The sequence below is a fragment of the Hyla sarda genome, chromosome 8 (assembly GCF_029499605.1).
Source record: "Hyla sarda isolate aHylSar1 chromosome 8, aHylSar1.hap1, whole genome shotgun sequence".
Classification (NCBI taxonomy): domain Eukaryota; kingdom Metazoa; phylum Chordata; class Amphibia; order Anura; family Hylidae; genus Hyla; species Hyla sarda.
Window position 1 is genome coordinate 174,534,040 of NC_079196.1, and position 13,371 is coordinate 174,547,410.

General features: G+C 40.3%; 1 protein-coding gene across 2 annotated transcripts in view; it reads left to right on the plus strand.

Annotated features, from left to right (window-relative positions):
- Positions 1-6,507: 6,507 nt before the first annotated feature.
- Positions 6,508-13,371, plus strand: part of EEF2K (eukaryotic elongation factor 2 kinase) — a 95,154-nt gene continuing 88,290 nt past the window's right edge. Inside the window, exon 1 of one of the 2 annotated variants that reach the window (XM_056534791.1) lies at positions 6,508-6,705. The gene's annotated coding sequence lies outside the window, so the exon portion shown is untranslated. The remainder of the gene's footprint in view (positions 6,706-13,371) is intronic. The other variant, XM_056534792.1, reaches the window with a different exon arrangement.

Below are 13,371 nucleotides of genomic sequence, written 5' to 3' on the forward strand. Positions count from 1 at the left end.
GTCTATCCATACGGTTTTCAATGACATGTCTATCCATACGGTTTTCAATGACATGTCTATACATACGGTTTGCAATGACATGTCTATACATACGGTTTTCAATGACATGTCTATCAATACGGTTTTCAATGACATGTCTATCCATACGGTTTTCAATGACATGTCTATCCATACGGTTTTCAATGACATGTCTATACATACGGTTTTCAATGACATGTCTATACATACGGTTTGCAATGACATGTCTATCCTTACGGTTTTCAATGACATGTCTATACATACGGTTTTCAATGACATGTCTATACATACGGTTTGCAATGACATGTCTATACATACGGTTTTCAATGACATGTCTATACATACGGTTTGCAATGACATGTCTATCAATACGGTTTTCAATGACATGTCTATCAATACGGTTTTCAATGACATGTCTATCCATACGGTTTTCAATGACATGTCTATCCATACGGTTTTCAATGACATGTCTATACATACGGTTTTCAATGACATGTCTATCCATACGGTTTGTAATGACATGTCTATACATACGGTTTTCAATGACATGTTGTCTATACATACGGTTTTCAATGACATGTCTATCCATACGGTTTTCAATGACATGTCTATCCATACGGTTTTCAATGACATGTCTATACATACGGTTTTCAATGACATGTCTATCCATACGGTTTGTAATGACATGTCTATACATACGGTTTTCAATGACATGTTGTCTATACATACGGTTTTCAATGACATGTCTATACATACGGTTTTCAATGACATGTCTATACATACGGTTTGCAATGACATGTCTATCCATACGGTTTGCAATGACATGTCTATCCATACGGTTTGCAATGACCTGTCTATACATACGGTTTGCAATGACCTGTCTATACATACGGTTTGCAATGACATGTCTATACATACGGTTTTCAATGACATGTCTATACATACGGTTTGTAATGACATGTCTATACATACGGTTTTCAATGACATGTTGTCTATACATACGGTTTTCAATGACATGTCTATCCATACGGTTTGCAATGACCTGTCTATACATACGGTTTGCAATGACCTGTCTATACATACGGTTTGCAATGACATGTCTATACATACGGTTTTCAATGACATGTCTATACATACGGTTTGTAATGACATGTCTATACATACGGTTTTCAATGACATGTTGTCTATACATACGGTTTTCAATGACATGTCTATACATACGGTTTGCAATGACCTGTCTATACATACGGTTTTCAATGACATGTCTATACATACGGTTTGCAATGACATGTCTATCCATACGGTTTGCAATGACATGTCTATCCATACGGTTTGCAATGACCTGTCTATACATACGGTTTGCAATGACATGTCTATACATACGGTTTGCAATGACATGTTGTCTATACATACGGTTTGCAATGACATGTCTATACATACGGTTTGCAATGACATGTTGTCTATACATACGGTTTTCAATGACATGTCTATACATACGGTTTGCAATGACATGTTGTCTATACATACGGTTTTCAATGACATGTCTATCCATACGGTTTGCAATGACATGTTGTCTATACATACGGTTTTTAATGACATGTCTATCCATACGGTTTGCAATGACCTGTCTATACATACGGTTTGCAATGACATGTTGTCTATACATACGGTTTGCAATGACATGTCTATACATACGGTTTTCAATGACATGTCTATCCATACGGTTTGCAATGACATGTCTATCCATACGGTTTTCAATGACATGTCTATCCATACGGTTTTCAATGACATGTCTATCCATACGGTTTGCAATGACATGTCTATACATACGGTTTGCAATGACATGTCTATCCATACGGTTTGCAATGACATGTCTATACATACGGTTTGCAATGACATGTTGTCTATACATACGGTTTGCAATGACATGTCTATACATACGGTTTTCAATGACATGTCTATACATACGGTTTGCAATGACATGTCTATCCATACGGTTTGCAATGACATGTCTATACATACGGTTTGCAATGACATGTTGTCTATACATACGGTTTGCAATGACATGTCTATACATACGGTTTGCAATGACATGTCTATCCATACGGTTTGCAATGACATGTCTATACATACGGTTTGCAATGACATGTCTATCCATACGGTTTGCAATGACATGTCTATACATACGGTTTGCAATGACATGTCTATCCATACGGTTTGCAATGACATGTCTATACATACGGTTTGCAATGACCTGTCTATCCATACGGTTTGCAATGACATGTCTATACATACGGTTTGCAATGACATGTTGTCTATACATACGGTTTGCAATGACATGTTGTCTATACATACGGTTTGCAATGACATGTCTATACATACGGTTTGCAATGACATGTCTATCCATACGGTTTGCAATGACATGTCTATACATACGGTTTGCAATGACATGTCTATCCATACGGTTTGCAATGACATGTCTATCCATACGGTTTGCAATGACATGTCTATACATACGGTTTGCAATGACATGTTGTCTATACATACGGTTTGCAATGACATGTCTATCCATACGGTTTGCAATGACATGTCTATCCATACGGTTTTCAATGACATGTCTATACATACGGTTTGCAATGACATGTCTATACATACGGTTTGCAATGACATGTCTATACATACGGTTTGCAATGACATGTCTATACATACGGTTTGCAATGACATGTCTATACATACGGTTTGCAATGACATGTCTATCCATACGGTTTGCAATGACATGTCTATCCATACGGTTTGCAATGACATGTCTATACATACGGTTTGCAATGACCTGTCTATCCATACGGTTTGCAATGACATGTCTATACATACGGTTTGCAATGACATGTTGTCTATACATACGGTTTGCAATGACATGTTGTCTATACATACGGTTTGCAATGACATGTCTATACATACGGTTTGCAATGACATGTCTATCCATACGGTTTGCAATGACATGTCTATCCATACGGTTTGCAATGACATGTCTATACATACGGTTTGCAATGACATGTTGTCTATACATACGGTTTGCAATGACATGTCTATACATACGGTTTGCAATGACATGTTGTCTATACATACGGTTTTCAATGACATGTCTATACATACGGTTTGCAATGACCTGTCTATACATACGGTTTTCAATGACATGTCTATACATACGGTTTGCAATGACATGTCTATCCATACGGTTTGCAATGACATGTCTATCCATACGGTTTGCAATGACCTGTCTATACATACGGTTTGCAATGACATGTCTATACATACGGTTTGCAATGACATGTCTATACATACGGTTTGCAATGACATGTCTATACATACGGTTTGCAATGACATGTCTATACATACGGTTTGCAATGACATGTTGTCTATACATACGGTTTGCAATGACATGTCTATACATACGGTTTGCAATGACATGTTGTCTATACATACGGTTTTCAATGACATGTCTATACATACGGTTTGCAATGACATGTTGTCTATACATACGGTTTTCAATGACATGTCTATCCATACGGTTTGCAATGACCTGTCTATACATACGGTTTGCAATGACATGTTGTCTATACATACGGTTTGCAATGACATGTCTATACATACGGTTTTCAATGACATGTCTATCCATACGGTTTTCAATGACATGTCTATCCATACGGTTTTCAATGACATGTCTATCCATACGGTTTGCAATGACATGTCTATACATACGGTTTGCAATGACATGTCTATCCATACGGTTTGCAATGACATGTCTATACATACGGTTTGCAATGACATGTTGTCTATACATACGGTTTGCAATGACATGTCTATACATACGGTTTTCAATGACATGTCTATACATACGGTTTGCAATGACATGTCTATCCATACGGTTTGCAATGACATGTTGTCTATACATACGGTTTGCAATGACATGTCTATACATACGGTTTGCAATGACATGTTGTCTATACATACGGTTTGCAATGACATGTCTATACATACGGTTTGCAATGACATGTCTATCCATACGGTTTGCAATGACATGTCTATCCATACGGTTTGCAATGACATGTCTATACATACGGTTTGCAATGACATGTCTATCCATACGGTTTGCAATGACATGTCTATACATACGGTTTGCAATGACCTGTCTATCCATACGGTTTGCAATGACATGTCTATACATACGGTTTGCAATGACATGTTGTCTATACATACGGTTTGCAATGACATGTTGTCTATACATACGGTTTGCAATGACATGTCTATACATACGGTTTGCAATGACATGTCTATCCATACGGTTTGCAATGACATGTCTATACATACGGTTTGCAATGACATGTCTATCCATACGGTTTGCAATGACATGTCTATCCATACGGTTTGCAATGACATGTCTATACATACGGTTTGCAATGACATGTTGTCTATACATACGGTTTGCAATGACATGTCTATCCATACGGTTTGCAATGACATGTCTATCCATACGGTTTTCAATGACATGTCTATACATACGGTTTGCAATGACATGTCTATACATACGGTTTGCAATGACATGTCTATACATACGGTTTGCAATGACCTGTCTATACATACGGTTTGCAATGACATGTCTATACATACGGTTTTCAATGACATGTTGTCTATACATACGGTTTGCAATGACATGTCTATACATACGGTTTGCAATGACATGTCTATACATACGGTTTGCAATGACATGTCTATCCATACGGTTTGCAATGACATGTCTATACATACGGTTTGCAATGACATGTTGTCTATCCATACGGTTTGCAATGACATGTCTATACATACGGTTTGCAATGACATGTCTATCCATACGGTTTGCAATGACATGTCTATACATACGGTTTGCAATGACATGTTGTCTATCCATACGGTTTGCAATGACATGTCTATACATACGGTTTGCAATGACATGTTGTCTATACATACGGTTTGCAATGACATGTCTATACATACGGTTTGCAATGACATGTTGTCTATACATACGGTTTGCAATGACATGTCTATACATACGGTTTGCAATGACATGTCTATACATACGGTTTGCAATGACATGTCTATACATACGGTTTGCAATGACATGTCTATACATACGGTTTGCAATGACATGTCTATCCATACGGTTTGCAATGACATGTCTATACATACGGTTTGCAATGACCTGTCTATCCATACGGTTTGCAATGACATGTCTATACATACGGTTTGCAATGACATGTTGTCTATACATACGGTTTGCAATGACATGTTGTCTATACATACGGTTTGCAATGACATGTCTATACATACGGTTTGCAATGACATGTCTATCCATACGGTTTGCAATGACATGTCTATCCATACGGTTTGCAATGACATGTCTATACATACGGTTTGCAATGACATGTTGTCTATACATACGGTTTGCAATGACATGTCTATACATACGGTTTGCAATGACATGTTGTCTATACATACGGTTTGCAATGACATGTTGTCTATACATACGGTTTGCAATGACATGTTGTCTATACATACGGTTTGCAATGACATGTTGTCTATACATACGGTTTGCAATGACATGTCTATACATACGGTTTGCAATGACATGTTGTCTATACATACGGTTTGCAATGACATGTCTATACATACGGTTTGCAATGACATGTTGTCTATACATACGGTTTGCAATGACATGTTGTCTATACATACGGTTTGCAATGACATGTTGTCTATACATACGGTTTGCAATGACATGTTGTTTATACATACGGTTTGCAATATGGTTCCGTACGGTTTTTACACTGAAACCGGATAAGGGAACCATATTTCAAAAACGTGATGTTTCAAAAACGTGATATTTCAAAAACGTGATGTTCTCCAATGCTTGTAGGGCAGTGTTTCCCAACTAGTGTGCCCCCAGCTGTTGCAAAAATACAACTCCCAGCATGCCCGGACAGCCTTCGGCTGTCCGGGCTTGCTGGGAGTTGTAGTTTTGCAACAGCTGGAGGCACCCTGTTTGGGAAACACTGTTGTAGGGAAACAATATCTTCCTGCTTTCAGCATTTGACAGAACAAGCTACAATTCTGTCCATATGATACAATGTCTGAGAGAGAAATACTTTGCATGTGACACCATGATACCAGAGGCACATGGCGATAGAGTAAGGCCCATGCAGTCACGTGATCACACTCCCCGTCCCCTTTAAGTATACCACGTGCTTATTCATATTGTGTATTCCCTACAATGTATATAAAGACCCCCAGGCTGGAGACTATTACCATGTGTCCTGTACTGATCCGCAGGTCACCCCCAGCCGCACAAGACTCCATAGATGAAGACCGCGGGCCGAACTGCTCCGGATGATTGACATAGAACCTTGTCCCAGCCAGTGGGCGGGGCTAGGGGGCGGGGTCAGCTGGGGCTGAGTGACAGGCAGTGCCTAGATCTTCCTGTGCTGTTGTGCTGCAGGGGCTCTGTAGTGTGAGGAGACCACAGGACAGAGAGTGGACAGTGCTGGCCTGGTGATCATTCATTGTGTGCCAACTCCCTGCCCCCCAAGATAACACATCCTCAGATCTGCCTTCTTCAGGCTGTGCTGAGATCTCCAGGGTCTGTGCCATCTGTGCAAGGTAAGAAGGAGCAATGTTTGATATACACATATATACTGCACACTTCTGCATGGATCGTATTGTCACTGCCCCAGCACACTGTTTACCACTGCTGGACATACCCTATGGCAGGACCATGTGTACAGGAATGTCTGTATGGTGATCTCATGTCTACTGTACAATTATTGATATGTCATAACAATAATATTTCTAGCTACATTCTCATGTGATCATGGAGAGATCTGTCAAAATGTATCAGATGAACTCGAATCGTTGCACGTAGGTGCGACATGTAAACACACTATACAAGCTGCAGAGTGTTTCTGTTGTGTTCCTCCAGCCTTACACTAGTCATTACTGCCTTGTATGGCCGGGAGAAGGATGACACCCAGGTTCACTTATTCTATGCACTCCAATTTTGCCTAGCAATATGTTCTTTTTACATTTTTAGATCCTTCTTATATTGTATATGATATAGATTTATATTAGACTGCAGTGTGTTGTTATGGTTGTGCAGCTGATCCTTATTATATTGTATATGATATAGATTTATATTAGACTGCAGTGTGTTGTTATGTTTGTGCAGCTGATCCTTCTTATATTGTATATGACATAGATTTATATCACACTCCAGTGTGTTATGTTTGTGCAGCTGATCCTTCTTATATTGTATATGATATAGATTTATATTAGACTGCAATGTGTTGTTATGTTTGTGCAGCTGATCCTTCTTATATTGTATATGACATAGATTTATATTAGTCTGCAATGTGTTATATTTGTGCAGCTGATCCTTCTTATATTGTATATGATATAGATTTATATTAGACTGCAGTGTGTTGTTATGGTTGTGCAGCTGATCCTTCTTATATTGTATATGACAGATTTATATTAGTCTGCAGTGTGTTGTTATGGTTGTGCAGCTGATCCTTCTTATATTGTATATGATATAGATTTATATTAGACTGCAGTTTGTTGTTATGGTTGTGCAGCTGATCCTTCTTATATTGTATATGATATAGATTTATATTAGACTGCAGTTTGTTGTTATGGTTGTGCAGCTGATCCTTCTTATATTGTATATGATATAGATTTATATTAGACTGCAATGTGTTGTTATATTTGTGCAGCTGATGCCTCTTCATGATGGATGGGCACATGGCACAAGAAAACAAACAGGCGTCAGCAGAATTTGGGCCTGACTACAGCTTGTGCTGGCGGTAAAATAGACAGAACAGCTGGAAGCAGAAGAGAAAGGTTTATCGTTTGTTAGGGTTAATTTTTAGCAGATTGGAAAGGGTTTTTGTGATCGAAAATATATGCTATAAAAAAAAACAAAAGATCCTTTACTTACCCCTAATAAGTGAATAAGGGACCCCCCCCCCCCCCCCGAAAAACCCAAGTGATCACTGGCAACCAGTCACTGGCTCCCATGGAGTACAAAACAAGACCACTGAGACCATTCATTGGCTGTAGTGGTGATGTTGGTATACAGGGGTATGATTGCTGCAGAACAGTGAACATTGTACATTGTATTGTTTTCTGTTCATTGTACTTGCATTGTAATTGTATTGTTTTCTGTTCATTGTACTTGCATTGTAGTTGTATTGTTTTCTGTTCATTGTACTTGCATTTTTATGTATTTTAACCCTGATCATGTGTACAGCGCCCTGTAAGGCTGGGTTCACACCACGTTTTTGCTGTACTGTTTTCAATCAGTTTTTCTAAAGAAAAAGACTTTAGGATGCAAATGCACATGTGCAAAGTAAAACCGTATACGGTTTCCCATATGGAACCGTATACATGTGCGTTTCCCATTGACGTCCATGTTAAAAAAAAAAAATGAATGCTTTTTTTTAAACCGGAGTCAAAACCGTGGTTGATCACGTTTTTTTTCGCCGGTTTAAAGACCAAACTGCAACCGCATATGTTTTGTTTTAACATGGACGTCAATGGGAAACGCACATGTATATGGTTCCATACGGGAAACCATATACGGTTTTTACTTTGCACATGCGCATTTGCATCCTAAAGTCTCCACCCAACACCCCTCCCATTAAAAATGGACAACATTTTCAAAAATGTCTGTTTTTTTTTAAATTAAAACGCACAGAACCGTATGCACTTTTAAAAACAGTATACGGTTTAAAAACGCATACGGTTTACTTTTTCCCCATACGTTTCCATCCATTTTTTTTGCCATACGGTTTTCTTTAGAAAAACTGATTGAAAACAGTATGGCAAAAACGTGGTGGGAACCCAGTCTAACCAAGAGTACTATAAAAATAAATAATAATAAATGATTATTTTGCCTTTTCAATGAGGTTGGTGGCCTGGCTTACGTGTAGTAAACTTTTTTTTTTTTTTTTTTTTTTTTTTAAAGAGTCAAAACATTTTGTGAATTTTTACTCCACTTTATGGGTGGCAAAAAGGTGATTTGAAAGAAAGTGTCGTTTTGATCATGCATCACACAACAATATAATGTGATTCATTTAATATTGGCATAATGGGAAAAGTACAACAAAAATAGAGAAACACAGCCGCACATCCACCATTTGAATTTTGATCTACTTGGTTCTCAGCATAATTTCAAACAGGTTGTTAGTATACATTTTGATCAAAAAGTACAAGCCCACTGACCACGTCTAGGCCACCTAGTCAGAGTGGGTCCCTAACCTAACACTGGCATAGGGCCGGGCGGCGACCACCGCCTCCGCGACACCAAGCCCACAGGGGGAACGACCCAGTGGCCAGGCATCTCCACTGCTGCCTGACCAAGCCCCTGGCTCCGCAGGGATGTGGAATTCCTATCGCCTGGCGCCAGGGACATGCAGTTCCGGGCGCCAGGCAGGTGAATATTTCAGGCCCTTAGCCCAGCTGGACCTGAAAGCCCCAAAAAGCACAGCGGCACTCAGAGGGGTGTATGGAGTGGGCTCCGGACTCATGCCCGCTCCATACTCTGCAGCCCCAGCTGTTTTCAGTAGCTGAGGTCCGCCGCCATGGCATGCGGCGATCGCCACGACTGGCTATTATCCCTTTAGATCGCCGCTGTCAAAGCTGTCTAAAGCAGGGGTCCTAAAACTAGGTACTAGGTGAGGTAGTGCACGCAGGGACGTCCTGTGCGTGCGCCCATAGCAACGGAGCGCGGAGGAGCGGAGCAGCGAGCAGGACCTGCGCTGGCCAGCTTGGTAAGTGTTACCAGCGGCACGTCAGCTCGGTGCTCCGACCACCACTCCTCTGGTCCCAGGAATTACTGCTATGGCCAGACCGGAGGAGTGGTGGTCGGAGCACTGAAGTGTACAGGCTTTACAGCCTCCAGCCATACACTGTATGGCTGGAGGCTGTATGTCTGTGGGGGAACTATACTGCACCTAATGTGAGGGACTATACTGCACCTAATGTGGGGGAACTATACTACACCTAATGTGAGGGACTATACTGCACCTAATGTGGGGGAACTATACTGCCTACTTAATGTTGGGGAACCACAACCTAATGTGGGGGAACTATACTGGCAACCTAATGTGGGGGAACTATACTGCCAACCTAATGTGGGGGAACTATACTGCCAACCTAATGTGGGGGAACTATACTGCACCTAATGTGGGGGAACTATAATGCACCTAATGTGGGGGAACTATACTGCACCTAATGTGGGGGAACTATACTGCCAGCTAAATGTTGGGGAACTACAACCTAATGTGGGGGGAACTATACTGCCTACCTAATGTGGGGGAACTACAGCCTATTGTGGGGGAACTATACTGCCAACTAAATGTGGGGGAACTACAACCTAATGTGGAGGAACTATACTGCCAACCCTAATGTGGGGGAACTACAACCTAATGTGGGGGAATCTATACTGCCAACCTAATGTGGGGGGAACTATACTGCCAACCTAATGTGGGGGGAACTATACTGCCAACTAAATGTGGGGGAACTATACTGCCAACTAAATGTGGGGGAACTACAACCTAATGTGCGGGAACTATACTGCACCTAATATGGGGGAACTATACTGCACCTAATGTGGGGGAACTATACTGCACCTAATGTGGGGGAACTATACTGCACCTAATGTGAGGGACTATACTGCACCTAATGTGGGGGAACTATACTGCCTACTTAATGTTGGGGAACCACAACCTAATGTGGGGGAACTATACTGGCAACCTAATGTGGGGGAACTATACTGCCAACCTAATGTGGGGGAACTATACTGCACCTAATGTGGGGGAACTATACTGCCAATTAAATGTTGGGGAACTACAACCTAATGTGGGGGGAACTATACTGCCTACCTAATGTGGGGGAATTACAACCTATTGTGGGGCGAACTATACTGCCAACCTAATGTGGGGGAACTATACTGCCCCTAATGTGGGGGAACTATACTGCCAACTAAATGTGGGGGAACTACAACCTAATGGGGGGGAACTATACTGCCAACCTAATGTGGGGGGAACTATACTGCCAACTAAATGTGGGGGAACTACAACCTAATGTGGGGGAACTATACTGCCAACCCTAATGTGGGGGAACTACAACCTAATGTGGGGGAATCTATACTGCCAACCTAATGTGGGGGGAACTATACTGCCATCCTAATGTGGGGGAACTATACTGCTCCTATTGTGGGGGAACTATACTGCAAACTAAATGTGGGGGAACTACAACCTAATGTGGGGGAACTATACTGCCAACCTAATGTGGGGGAACTATACTGCCAACCTAATGTAGGGGGAACTACAACCTAATGTGGGGGGAACTATACTGCCAAAAAAATACCAAACCACAGAATTGTAATTTTTATAATATCGCAGAAAAAAGTTAAAAGCAAAAAGTTAAAAGTCAGATCGATTCCAAAATGGTACCAATACAAAACAAAACTGATTATGGCGCAAAAAATGAGCCCTCATACAGCCTTGAATGCGGAAAAAAAAAGCTACAGGGGTCAGAAAATGGCAATTAAAAAAATTTGAAAAAGTTTGAAAAACTATACAAATCTGGTATTGCTTGTAATCAGGCGCCTAAAGTATAAAAATAACATGTTAGCTCAACCACAAGGTAAATGTCGTAGAAAAGAAAACCACTAAATTAGCAGAATTATATTTTACTATTTCAATTTCACTTCACCAATATTTTTTTTTTCTTTTTTCGGAGCATATGTTATGGAAAAGATTAAAAGGTATTATTACAGTAGTTACAGGGCATCACCGCGATCGGTGATGTCCTGTATTAGCTGCGGGTCCTGGCCATTGATGGGGAAGAAAAAGTGCATCTTAGAAACTGGGTAACCTGCATCTACCATATTTTTATAACACTTCTTACCAAGTGAAAATCGGTGCAGACTTTTCGGAGATAATCATCTTGTTGCTAATGTGGTAATTTCTTCTTATCTCCCGCCCACTCTGACAACAACTCCGCCCCTTTAACCAATAATTCCAGGGGGGGGGGGGGAGGGGGATGTTATTGTCAGAAGGGTCGGGGTTGCTGCCAGAGTGAGCAGGAGAAAATTGCACATACAGCAGCTACCGGCTCCATTGCAGATAAGAAAAAATGATCACAATAACAACAAGATGAATATCTCGATTTTAGCCCAGTAAGACGCGCTGGAAACAGGGACCCCTGCACCATCTACCTGTATATTCTGGTTAGTGCGAGCGACTCTGCTGTCAGTTTCCCTTTAATAAAGTTAAGTAAAAACTACTTAGAAACTGATGCAGTCATTTCCTGGCAGTTTTCCCAGAATGCTATTCACTCACCATGTGAGGATGTAGGCGTGAAGGGCTGCACCGTGTCACTGCAGAGTAAGATCATTTCTAACCCAAAGGTTCTTACAAACATAAATACAAATATATATATATATATATATATACAAACACACACACACAGTATATCCACACATCATTCCCTGGTTAGCTATAAATATAAAACCATATGCCTAATATTGTGGAGGTCACTTTTCTGCAGTTCTACAGCTCTGACTAATGGAGACCTGGACTCCTCAAGTAACCTTAAAGGGTACCTCTCATCAAATAAACTTTTGATATATTTTAGCTTTATGAATGTTGAATAACTTTCCAATAGCATGTTAATGAAAAATATGCTTCTTTCTATTGTATTTTTCCCGATCAGTCCTGGCAGCAAGCATTTCTGACTCATGCTGGAGTCCTAAACACTCAGAGTTGCCAGCCTGCTTTGTTCACAGCCAAACAGGCTGTGAACAAAGCAGGCTGGCAGCTCTGAGTTTTCTCCTTTGTGAACAAAGCAGACTGGCAGCTCGTAGTGTTTAGGACTCCAGCATGAGTCTAAAATGCTTGCTGCCAGGACTGGTAGGGAGACCCCTAGTGGTCATTTCTTCAAAGTGGAAAATTAAATAGAAAGAAGCATATTTTTTAATAACATGCAATTGTAAAGTTATTCTGCATACATTAATCTATAATATATCAAACGTTTTTTTGATGAGAGGTACCCTTTAATAACAATGATGCAACAATGTATTATACAGACATCTAGACATGTCAGGTGGAAGCACGATGATGGGAATGTCATCCTGACACCTGGTTAGGTATCCTACATAGGCAACATGAAGACTTGTTCATAAACTTTATTGTAACATTTTAAACACTGCACATCAATGTGCTGAGACACAAAAAAGAAACAGTAATTCAACAACATGTAAAA